We start from the raw sequence: 11,741 nt of genomic DNA, 5'->3' as shown, positions 1-11,741 counted from the left end.
TGCCTTAAGACCTCCTCTTCATCAACTGCCCCCATCATCACCCACTTAACTCAGAAATGATCACACAGGGTTATAAAACAAATGTCTTTATTGTAATAGAACTACCTCTTCCTCTTATTATTCATTTTATTCTTCTTTTTCTTGTTGCACTGGGTAACTTTGGTACAGAAACACGACACACGATAGATTCACATCAACAGGGCTACCGATGTAAAGATTACTGAAAGCCTGTATAAAATTCTCACCAAGCTGTCAAAATAAAATAAAAAGAACAGCTCAGTGAAAAAGTCCATCACCCGCCTTCATTATACACCCATTCACAAACACTGCTTTACCTGATTACCTGTGAGTTTGACACTGCGTTCTCTTGTTCCATGGATTCGTCTAAAACCTCTTCATTTTCACCCCCCTCTGGAGTTTCATCATCATTTTCAAACTGCTCAGCAGGGTCCCAGTAAATACACCACAGCGGGTTGGGCATTCCCAAGTCCATCTCATCTTCAGTGCGGCTGGAAAGCTCCATCCACACATCATGCTGGCTTCCCCATGCAGGCATCATTGTGTTTTCTCTTCTGCCATTTACCTCTGGAGTTGCGGGGTGCTTGGGCATCTCCACAGCCTCATTGGAGACCAAGTAAATACAGCGCATAGGGACAACTCCACCAAAGTACATAGTAGATGCAGAAGTGATGTCAAATTCCAGCTGCCTGGCAGGAGCGCCAATGTTGTTGAAGCTAGGCCTCCCCAATGGTGATAGTGTGGTGAATACCTGAGACCTGGCAGGACTTTCCATGGCTTCTTTCCTAAAATAACCTGGTGGGGGTGGACCCCAGTCCCCCAGCTTATTTGCTATTGGCCAGGGGTGACTGGGCGTGTTGTTAGAGAGATCACATGGACCTACTCAGGCCTTCTCAGTGGCAGCCCCCATTTTCTGGCATGGGGTGCCACAAGCGGAAGTTGAATGACACTGCAGTGGGTGGCACTGGAGAAGGGGGCAGGGGAGGGGACTACATATGTGATTTCCGGCCTGCTCAATTAATATGCAGGGTTGCTACGTTACAGCGGGGTGGACGTAGACTCTGATTGGCCTGGCTATGCCACGTGGTGTGAGTCAGTAAGGTCATTTCCTGAAGGAGGTGCTTAATTAAATATGTGGGATAGCTACATCATGGTGGGGCATAGATGGTGATTGGCAGGGCTAGGTCATGTGGGGTGGGGATAGACAGGACACCTCCTGGTGGGAGGTGCTTAATTAAATATGCGGGGTGCCTACATCATGGTGGCACCCCCAAAATAGGTCACTTCCATCCTCCATTTGATGCAGTTTCTGGTCACGTGACTCTGGGGTCATGACCTGGGTGATGTCATTGGGGCCATGATGCTAATGATGCAGTTTCCAGTGACATCACCAGAGGTTTCGTCACTGGCCATGGCCCTTCATTAATTATGCATGGAGTTGACAAAGTTTCCAGTGATGTCACCAGAAGTTATGTCACTGGCCATGCCCCCTTCATTAATGTGTAGAGGTCTATTTACTACTCACTCTGTTTTTTTGGATAAAACTCTATAGTTACTATAGTTAGCCCCAAATACTGGAGAGTCACTATATGATGTCCCCAGCATGATGATGTCACTTCTACATTGAGGATGTCATGTTGTTGGGGGTGGGGCTTTCTCCCAGCAGGAGACTGCAAAATAAGGGGATCCTCCACTCCCCCTTGGGGGCTGGCAACTCTAATTGAAAAAGAAAGGTAACTCTACTTAGGATGGCACTGAAAACCAAATCTAAAACATCAGAATAGGACCTTAAAGCTGCCCTGAAAACAAATTGGGTGACCCTGGGCCAGTTACACATTTTCAGCCTAACCTACCTCACAGACAGAACTATGGTTGACCATTAAGAGCACTTGGATGCCTCCCCTCCCCACTCTTTGGAAGAGCAAAATAGGGTTAAATAGACTACCCTTTGCTCTTTCCCACCCTTTCCACTCTGGGGGTGGACCCTGTGTCAGCTGGGAAGAGGCCTTCTCCAGGGTTTTTCATTTCCAGTCTGCACCTTGTCACAGGGTGGTTGTGAGGATAAAATAGCAGAGGGGAGAATGATATAAAGTGCTTTGGGAGAGCCAGTTTGGTGTAGTTGTTAAGGGCATGGACTCTTATCTGGAAGAATCGGGTTTGATCCCCCACTCCTCCACTTGCACCTGCTGGAATGGCCTTAGGTTAGCCATAGCTCTGATAGAGGTTGTCCTTGAAAGGGCAGCTGCTGTGAGAGCCCTCTCAGCCTCACCCACCACACAGGGTGTCTGTTGTGGGGAGAGAAGATATAGGAGATTGTAAACCACTCTGAGTCTCTGATTCAGAGAGAAGGGCAGTGTATAAATATGCAATTCTTCTTCCTACTGGGGAGAAAGGTGGGGGTACAAATGAATTAAATTAATAAATGAAGAGGTTTTTTATTAGCAGAAACTTCTTTGCACCCTCCTGATGTAGCCAATCCTCCTGGAATTTACAGTAGGCTCTGTACTAAGACCCCTGTAAGCTCTTAGAGGATTGGCTGCATCAGGGGTGTGTGGCCTAATATGCAAAGGAGTTCCTGCTATGAAAAAAAAACCCTGAATAAATATGGGTGGATATGGGGAGGCAGATTGCAGTTTAGGTTGGTGGGTGGGTGTGAAGAAGAGAAGGAAGCAGGGAAAGGTGAAGATATGGGGGGGTTGCCAGAAGGGGAAAAGGAAATAGTGTGAGAAGGTGATACAGTGGGAAATGAGGTGCTGTTCTCAAGTCTTTGAAGGTTGTCCATTATGCAGCTGGGTTCAGCCTGGAAAGCAGCACCATGCAATTGGGTGATAGCTTTCCCAGGGAGAAACTGCCATGGTAGAGAACAAAGGAAAACTGGAGACTGGTATGGAAAGGGATAAGACAGGTTCACTGGTGGGTGGGCATTGTTTTGTATTTTATTTTGTATTTGCATTGATTGTGCTGAAGAACTTTAACCAGAAGAGCATAATAGAAAAGTCAATGAGTTTAGATAGGTGTAACTCTATTTAGGACTGCACTGTAAGGATAGTATTTCTAAAGAAGCTGTCATCTTCGTTAAGATATAAGTACACTTGTCTTTAGCTTTATAATTCAAGGACCACTAAATACAGTTCTTTCAGAGTTTTTATTTTGATTATAGATCTGAAACAAAAGTGAATCTTTTATTTCTCTAATAAATGATAAGGTGAATCATAGAGTTGCAAGGGACCTCCAGGGTCATCTAGTCCAACCCCCTGCACAATGCAGGAAACTCACAAACGCCTCCCCCTAAATTCACAGGATCTTCATTGCTGTCAGATGGCCATCTAGCCTCTGTTTAAAAATCTCCAAGGAAGGAGAGCCCACACCTTCCGAGGAAGCCTGTTCCACTGAGGAATCGCTCTAACTGTCAGGAAGTTCTTCCTAATGTTGAGCCAAAAACTCTTTTGATTTAATTTCAACCCATTGGTCCTGGTCCTACCTTCTGGGGCCACAGAAAACAATTCCACACCCTCCTCTATATGACAGTCCTTCAGGTACTTGAAAATGGTGATCATATCACCTGTCAGCCGCCTCCTCTCCAGCCTAAGCATCCCCAGCTCCTTCAACCTTTCCTCATAGGACTTGGTCTCCAGACCCCTCACCATCTTTGTCACTCCCCTCTGGACCCGTTCCAGCTTGTCTATAACCTTCTTAAAATGTGGTGTCCAAAACTGAACACAATACTCTAGGTGAGGTCTTAATGGAACAGAGTAAAGCGATACCATCACCATGATCTGGACACTATACTTCTGTTGATACAGCCCAAAATTGCATTTGACTTTTTAGCCACCATATCACGCTGTTGACTCATGTTCAGTGTATGGTCCACTAAGACCCCTAAATCCTTTTCGCACATACTACTGCTAAGACAAGTCTCCCCCATCCTATAACCATGCATTTCTGATAATTCAAATTCTTATGTAACTTGACGTGAAGCTTTCTGATAATTTAAATTCTTAGGTAACTTGTTTAAATGGGCTTCCTTTAATCAACAACTTCCTTTAATCTCAATTTTTGTTTTTATCGATTCCAGGATTACAAAAATGTGGCGAGGGAGAGTCAACTTTCTCTGCTTTTTTTTTAAACATTCAATTTGTTAAATTCATTTCTTTACGTAAACATTTATGCCCTGTTTTTATTTCTCCCCAGCCAGGATCTAAAGCAGCCGACAGCATTGTTCTCCCCCTGCTTTGTATTCACAGAAAGAGACGGGGTGGTCATTCAGCAAGCTTCAACAGCAGAGTGGAGATTCAACCCCAAAACTCCAACTACTATGCTACTAGAGGAGAGCCAGTTTGGTGTAGTGGTTAAGTGTGCGGACTCTTATCTGGGAGAACCGGGTTTGATTCCCCACTCCTCCACTTGCAACTGCTGGAATGGCCTTGGGTCAGCCAGAGCTCTGGCAGAGGTTGTCCTTGAAAGGGCAGCTGCTGTGAGAGCCCTCTCCAGCCCCACCTACCTCACAGGGTGTCTGTTGTGGGGGAGGAAGGGAAAGGAGATTGTGAGCTGCTCTGAGACTCTTCGGAGTGGAGGGCGGGATATAAATTCAATATCTTCTTCTTCTTCTACAGTGTTTTTGTTGTTTTTAAAGTATACTGTACTTTGACAAGGCAAAATCCAATAAACTTCAGATATGTCAGATGCTATGATGATAGGTATAAAATGCAGAATATGGAATGCATAAAAATAGAATTTTGAACTGCACAAATATAGAATATTGCAATTTTTTTGCCCAGACTATGAATGGACCAATTTAGTCTTGCAAAAAATAAATAAATAAATAAATCACCCAGCCGAATGACACTGAGATTTTCAGCAATATGTGGTTTATTGTTTGAATACAGTTCCAGTTGGTATTTACATCCCACACTCTAGAGTGGGGAAAAGAAGAACTAATGATGATTGATAGCTATGGTGAAGTTTTGCTCCGAATTTGTTGTGCTCATTGTCATGTTTTTAAGGCCTGCTTGGCATGAAATGTGATTATTGGTCCTGCAAGACCATTATCTGCTTGACTGATACCTTCTATGATGGATATATCCTCTGATGCATCACATGTCACTTCCCAACAACAACAACAGAAGTCAGGGTAAAGGATATGGTGCCAGGATGGTCACCCACACATTCATTTTCACTTCTGAATGCTCTATTATAGGAAGGGGCAATTAAAAATAGCCTGAAACCCCTTTCCTTAATTAATCCAAGAGGACTACAATGCAAAATGATAGTAGAAGACAGCATTTCTGCTTCCTTTTAAACTCAGTGTTTTCTGAATTAACTTATTCCAGTTTTTTCCCCCTCAAAGACCACTGTTCTCTCTTTGTACTACCACAGGTTCCTCTAAATTACTTAACCCTCCCTGGACTTCTCAGCCCCCCCCCCCCCCCGCTCCCCAATAGGTCTGTTATTTTAAACTCCATAATGCATAATTCTCTCTCTCAGCACCACAAGTCCTCCTACCCATCTTTCAATTAGTAGTCCTCTCTTTCTGGTCCTTTTTTCACAGAACACTCTTCAGGCACAATTCATCACTCTTTGACTAATTTTGCACTCACCTTACTCTGCCCTCACGTCCGTCTTCTCGGAATGGCATCCTCCCGATTTCCCACTATTTGCGCCGAGTCTGCAGCAAACATTGCCATTTTTGCACAGCAAATGGAAACAGCTAGAAACCAGTTTCTGTTTGCTGTGTAAAAACCACAATGTTTGCTGCAGCCCTGACACAAATAGTGGGAAATCAGGAGGACGGCGCGCGGAGAAGACGGTGTCAAACATGCGGGTTCAATGACGAGTCAAAGTTGATACAAAGACTACGTTTATTGATAGACCGATACTTTGGCTCAAGCCGTTGCTTGAGAAGAATGAAACCGATACATTGATACACAACTTTTAAGACACACTTCTAAGGGATTCCTATGGGAGGGGAAGCAGGGGAGCGTTCACACACAGAATATCAAAACTACATACGTTCCCAGGGCGTTATCAGGCATTCGGCCTTGCAATGCCCAGATGGCTCATCCTCCAGGAGGAGAATTCATGGGAAGGTGCTGATTGCTTTGTTCCCTCTAATTAACAGTCATAAAGCAAGAGAAGAGCCAGGGAAGAATAATAAACTAACAACATTTGGTTCTCCAGAATCCTACGCAGGTCTGCTTTTAGTCAGGCCCTAAAACCATTAGTTATTGATCAGAATTAGCCATGCTTGACAGACGGACGTGAGGGTGGAGTAAGGTGAGTGCAAAATCTGCCTTTCTTTTCTCAGAACAATTGTAGCGCTTTCCCAACACCCTTTTTCAAATGCCAAGTTCCCTCTGATTGTCCACGCCACATATTTCTCTGTAGATCCATATTTAGAAGTCCTCTCCGCCCTTCCACCTTTGTAACACCCCATTTCCCCATTCTCTCCCCCATCCCCACCATGTTTATATATTATCTTTAGGTGTGATCAAACAGCCAGTGGGTCTTCATAAAGACAATATGTAAATATCATACAACTCTATTGCAATGGAGCATTTGATGGTCCATTGTTCAGGGTTCCTAGAACTAAAAAAGATAAACATACTTTGTTATTTCATACATAATACAAAGTCACGGTCAGTGTATTTGTTTCAGCGGAGGCCATCCAACTAACAATAGTTTGTTAGGGTCTGGATTGAAGGGCTGGAGCACTTTCCCTATGAAGAAAGGTTGAAACGCTTGGGGCTCTTTAGCTTGGAGAAACGTCGACTGCGGGGTGACATGATAGAGGTTTACAAGATAATGCATGGGATGGAGAAAGAAGAGAAAGAGGTACTTTTCTCCCTTTCTCACAATACAAGAACTCGTGGGCATTCGATGAAATTGCTGAGCAGACAGGTTAAAATGGATAAAAGGAAGTCCTTCTTCACCCAAAGGGTGATTAACATGTGGAATTCACTGCCACAGGAGGTGGCGGCGGCCACAAGCATGGCCACCTTCAAGAGGGGTTTAGATAAAAATATGGAGCAGAGGTCCATCAGTGGCTATTAGCCACAGTGTGTGTGTATATATAATTTTTTTTTGCCACTGTGTGACACGGAGTGTTGGACTGGATGGGCCATTGGCCTGATCTAACATGGCTTCTCTTATGTTCTTAGGGTCTATCAAGTGGGTTCTGAAAATTGGTTTGCAAATGGTTGATTAGCCATAATTATTTTAACTGTGATGTGTGATATAAGATAATGTATGAGCGCGGATAACCCTGATCTGAATGGCTCAAGGTAGCCTGATCTCATCAGATCTTGGAAGCTAAGCAGGGTCAGCCCTGGTTAGTACTTGGATGGGAGACCACCAAGAAAGTCCAAGGTTGCTCTTCAGAAGCAGACAATGGCAAACCACCTCTGTTCATCTCTCGCCTTGAAAATCCTACAGGGTTGTTTTAAATCAGATGCAACTTGGGGGCGCTTTCCACCAACATGAATGCAGGTGTCCCATTTTAACCTGGATGTCCTAATCTAGATACCTTAGTTCTATCTGACGCACTTTCCCACTCCCCAACTATGATGTGCCTAACTAGATCAAAGGCAATTAAACCATTTTGTGGAGGCAAATAATTGCCTGCATGCCAATTCCTGGTTTCACCAACTCACCATATTGCACTTTGTGTCTGGCCTGAGCCCTTGTGTTCGCCAGAGTATTTATGTCTTGATTCATCTGCCTTAAACTTTGTCTGCTGCAGTGCTAATCAGTGTCAAGAGAACGGAACAAGGCTTCCTCTGGGTCTGCTGGGTTTGTTGGGTGAAGAGTGTTTTGAATACAAAATGCCAATGAGATGAGAATAGAATGTTTGTCTGAGTTTACAGCTGGGGCAAGAGGTTCAGTGCAATTCCGACGCAGACACAACAAAATAGTGGTGGAGAAATGACGAGGCAGGGTGAGCGACCGTCTCCAAGCCACAAACAGCTTTGCTGTCTGAACAACAGATGATTAACTATCCTATTTTTATTCAATCCTGTTTGCTAACTCACTAAGCCATAGTTAAAAGAAATTATTCTCTGTCTTTAGAGGCATAGTCAAAAAGTTGTCTGCCTCAAACTCGTCGTTCATCCAGAAAGGTACAAAACTTCATCCCTTTTATCAGCCACAGTTTTCACCCAACTTCTTTATTTAGGTCTTTGGTCAGCTGGGTGAACCCATTGGCCACTCCAGTCCGAGGCTTGACCCCCCCACACACCTTGTTACTAAAACAATCCCAACAATATTCCTGTGTCAACAGACTTAAGCACCCAAAGCTGGATGAAGCACATTTTGTAATAAGCTAAAGCAAGGGCATGAATTAGAGTCTAACATGATTAATTAAGCAGGCTTATTGATATGCCGGTGATCTTTAAACATTAGACAATTAAAAGAGCTCTGCCAATCCCGGGAAAGACATGTTGTGCTAGCAGATCTTTGGAAATGGACTTCTCAGACCCAACAGTGTTTTTTAACTTTTAGAAGATGTTAAAGAGCAGTGACATTTTAGAAGCAGAATTAAATATGTCGTCCCCCCCCCCCCAATATTTCTCTGAAGTCTTTTATAGGCAGCCCTGACTTTTCTGCCTGTTTTAATAGGTATCAGTTAAGTCTAGACATGTATAATTTTTGAAACTTGTGAAGCCATGGAATACCACCCCCCCCCCACCGAACCCCCCCCCCCCAATTTTGGGGGAAATTGAAATACATTTATTTATTTAATTCAATTTATATCCCGCCCTCCCCGCAAAATCAAACAATTTCAAGTGCTATCTTTGAATTTTTTCTATTCTGTTCCAGCTGGGTGTTCTATAGAAAGACCGTTTTGAGGTGGTCCAGTTGTTTTGGAGTCTATCGTAGCCTGTGATCTTAATTTACAAATGCCTGGTGGAAGAGCACTGTCTTACAGGCCCTGCGGAACTGTGCGAGCTCTCGCAGGGCCCTAACCTCCTCAGGGAGCTCCTTCCACTAGCTTGGGGCTACAACAGAAAAGGTCCTGGCTCTAGTTGTCATGAGCCTGGCCTCTTTAAGGCCAGGGATTGAGAGCAGGTTTTGTGACCCTGACCGAAGTGCTCTCCAGGGAACATGTGGGGAAAGACGGTCCCTAAGGTATGCAGGTCCCTGGCCATATAGGGCTTTAAAGGTAAGAACCAGCACCTTGAAACAAACCTGGTACATATGAACATATGAAGCTGCCTTATGCTGAATCAGACCCTTGGTCCATCAAAGTCAGTATTGTCTTCTCAGATTGGCAGCGGCTCTCCAGAGTCTCAAGCTGAGGATTTTCACACCTATTTGCCTGGACCCTTTTTTGGAGATGCCAGGGATTGAACCTGGGACCTTCTGCTTCCAAAGCAGATGCTCTATCACTGAGCCACCGTCCCTCCCCGAATGGGCAACCAGTGGTATGCAATGGGCAACCAGTGCAGCGCTTTCAGCACAAGTTGAATGTATATGAAACACATTCCTATCAACCCTAAATAAATTTTACTACTTTAACTACTTTACTTCTTTAACAAAATAAAAGGCATCATTTATAACTTAGCTTATAAAACAGCAAAATTTGCTATATTTATGGAATGTAAAACTAAGTTATAAATTGCCTTAGTTTTGTACAAGCAAAATTGCAAGTGTACCCGGTACGTGAAAGAAAGCTGCAAGCTGATGCACTCTATGCTATGTTAGCACATGTACCACAATCTTTTTTTTTTTAAAACCCAACGACCCCTGGGCAGAATTGTTGCTGGCTTGAATCATCTGATGGTGAATAAGCCTTTCTCCCCCTCCCCCCCCCCCTTCTTTCTTTCTACAAGTGATGCTAGGTTTGTATTCTTGGTGCTGGGAAGGCTTCTAGTGGCCTGGCCCCACTGGTGGACATTCTGGTGCTTTTTGAGCATTGTGTGAGAGAATTTTGGACTGGATGGTCCACTGGCCTGATCCAACATGACTTATCTTATGTTCCTTTCCTTTCCTTTCCTTTCCTTTCCTTTCCTTTCCTTTCCTTTCCTTTCCTTTCCTTTCCTTTCCTTTCCTTTCCTTTCCTTTCCTTTCCTTTCCTTTCCTTTCCTTTCCTTTCCTTTCCTTTCCTTTCCTTTCCTTCCATTTCATTATTTCTTTCCTTCCATTTTTACTGGATGAAACTTTTCTGTTCATCATACTAGTTGCCAACATAGGAGCTCTGCCAATGAAAAGTTAGCACTCCCAGTTGTAGCCAGCTGGTGTTTCTATGAGATTTCTGTGTGAGTGTGTGAGAGTGAGAGGTGTGGGGCAGAAAGAGATTATTGGAGATTACTGTGGTATATCTCAACAGCACTAGAAGAGATGGTATTATGAACTTGCCACCATTTTACTGGTCCTGCTTTTAACAACTGTCTGATACCAAAATTAAATTCCTCCTGTAGATATTAAAAAGGATGAAAGAAGTTCACTGGCTAAATATCTGCACAACAGGTTGCTTTTAAAGGCATGGGAAACACAGCCAGTAAAAAGCTGCAAGCCCCTCATAAATACCCTTTTTTGGGATAACTGCAGAAAAGCTTGTATGAACTTCATATAACTTGAAATTAATTCATTAATTGCAGTACAATTCTCTGCTACCTTTCACAGCAATTTCCCAGTGTTTCAGCCAAGGGAATGTATGAAAAATAGCTGTCAAAAGATTTTCTTGAAACCAAGCAAGATTGGTTGTAGCTTGAGGCAGGGTTCCAGTAGTAGCAGCTGACGGAAGGGTCTACTAAATGTGTCAGCATATTTTGAGGTAGAGCAGCTGCCAGGGCCCAGTGTGGGTGGTACACAGCACTGGCATTCCTGATGGCAATGGCAACAGCACTCCCAACTGCATACACTGGCCAGTGCTGCTGAGGAAGGGGTGCATAGGTGGTGCAGGCAATTGAACATGAGCATTAGGAGTGCTTGCAAGCTGGAGAAGAACACACAAACAGATAGCTGCCTGCAAATGTGGGGGTGGAAAGAGAGGCCCCTGGGAATGTATGAAAAAGTTGCAGACCATCCACTTTCCAAGCCCATTTTGGCTCAGCATGAGTTTCAGAGAGATTTTTCTGAAAACAAAGTTACTTTAGAAGAAGAGGCAGATTTGAGGGAGTGCCCTGGAATTGACATCACAGGAAAAGGTGGAGTTTTGGTTCAATGTGCCCTAGAAGTGACATCACTTGGCCTTTGACCTGGAAGTGACATCACAGGAAATGACATAATCCCTGTCTCCTGGCTCCACCCTCAAAGTCTCCTGGCTCAACCCCTGAATTTTAGTGGGCCACGGAGGAGAAGTGTAAAAATAACCAGGCCACGGGGGTGGGGTGGGGGAATTTGGGAAACCCTGAGTTAGAGTGTTAAGGCTGCAGTCTGGGAGACCAGAGCTGAAATACCCACTGTGCCATGAAACTTTTTGAGTGCTCTTGGGTGAATAATTCTCTATCAACCTAATCTCTTCACAGGGTTATTTTAGGGGTAGAATGGAAGAAGAAAAGCAAAAGCTTCTTTGGAGGAAGGACGGGATAAAAATGTGCTAAATAAATAAAGAGGCAGACTCATTTTTCAGAACATTTTAAGGGGATGAGTGAGCCATACCCACCCATGCTTCCACAAGTTCAGAGGGGCTCAATGTGGTACCTATAAGGACCATGGCACCTGCCAACACCTTTCCTGGCATCCATCAAATGTTTTTAGAAAGTAGGCAGGGCCAGCTGAGGCTT

General features: G+C 44.1%; 1 non-coding gene across 1 annotated transcript; it reads right to left on the bottom strand.

The window, feature by feature from the left end:
* Positions 1 to 9,344: 9,344 nt before the first annotated feature.
* On the bottom strand, positions 9,345 to 9,411 carry TRNAP-UGG (transfer RNA proline (anticodon UGG)). Its single transcript has one exon. It is a non-coding gene; the product is annotated as a tRNA-Pro (tRNA).
* Between the last annotated feature and the right edge of the window lie 2,330 nt (positions 9,412 to 11,741).

The sequence above is a fragment of the Heteronotia binoei genome, chromosome 8 (assembly GCF_032191835.1).
Source record: "Heteronotia binoei isolate CCM8104 ecotype False Entrance Well chromosome 8, APGP_CSIRO_Hbin_v1, whole genome shotgun sequence".
In the NCBI taxonomy this organism is placed as follows: domain Eukaryota; kingdom Metazoa; phylum Chordata; class Lepidosauria; order Squamata; family Gekkonidae; genus Heteronotia; species Heteronotia binoei.
The sequence above is the reverse complement of the archived record's forward strand: the minus strand, read 5'-3'. Positions and strand labels throughout refer to the sequence as shown.